Source organism: Salmo salar, chromosome ssa14 (assembly GCF_905237065.1).
Source record: "Salmo salar chromosome ssa14, Ssal_v3.1, whole genome shotgun sequence".
NCBI lineage: Eukaryota > Metazoa > Chordata > Actinopteri > Salmoniformes > Salmonidae > Salmo > Salmo salar.
The window spans coordinates 58,402,961-58,404,263 of NC_059455.1; positions in this window are offsets into that span (position 1 = coordinate 58,402,961).

Genomic DNA, 1,303 nt, shown 5'->3' on the forward strand with positions numbered 1-1,303 from the left:
GTTTCAGTCTCAGTGTGCCTTGTGGCCTCTTCTCAATAGTATTTATCCTACCCCGCCCCCCCTGCTCTGAGTCGGAGTCTCTGCGTGGATAACACATTGAAGTGAATGAGACAACGCAAAGGTGGGAGGGGGGGGAGAGAGAGAGAGAAGTATGTATATGTGCGTGTGAGTGTGTAGAAGGGAGGGCGGGAGAGACAGGAGAAGGAGGGAGAGAGAAAGACGATGTGAGCACCAAACTACGCAGAGATGGACGCAGGAGCATGGGCACCGGAAAGGGGAACTGTAGTCTACATAGCCTATGTCTATACTGTAGGCTATTATCAGTGCTCGACTTGGTGACTTGGATTGAATAGGTGCCGGTACTCTTTTTGGGTGCCGGTAGAGTTAATATTTAGCTGCAGGAGCTCCACAATAGTTTTGAGCTAATATTCTGAAAGAGGAACAAGAGCTCAAGCAGTAGAACAGTTGAGGTGCCGCTACTCAAATCTGGAGCGCTCCTGCGCCAAGTCAAGCATTGGCTATCATTGGAAATAATGGTATAAGCGCCTCAAGTTAACATACTATTATGGCACACACCATATCTGCGAAGTAGCCTATAGGGCAGGCTAATATGTGATGCACCATTGTATAAGATGCGATAATTACATGATAAATACCTTGAAGAATAAAAAAAATCATAATCATTTGGGGATATTATATGGTTATAGGCTACAGGTGCATGCAATAAAGCTTCTATTGACAGAGCAGCTGCTAGTTACTTGGCAATTGAAGTTTCATGGGCAGAGATCAATAAAAGCTTTAATAGGGGATGAAAGACGCCAACCTGGTCTCAGAGCATTTCGTATTCTTCTGTACATAAATCCGGGATTCTCCACTTATTATGATATGTTATGTTTGGTATGGTTACATAAGACAGATGGCAGATGACAAAAACTAATTGATGGTGGGTGGATGGGTGGGCGTATATTGCGAATGCCTAACAACCCAAGAGTTGTGATTTAGAATCTGATCATGGTCACTTTTCAACTACTTACTACTTTTTAGCTACTGTACTTTGCGTCTATTTAGCATGTTAGCTAATTCTTCCCCTAACCCTAACCCTTTTAGCGAACCCTTCCCCTAACCTTACCCATTTAACCTAACTCCTAAACGTAACCCTAAACCTAACCCCTAGCCTAGCTAATGTTATTGAGCTAGCTAACATTAGCACCTAGCCTTCTAGCTAGAATTCATAACATATCACATGTTTAGCAAATTCATAACATATTGTGCTCTTTGAAAATTCATAACATATTGTACATTT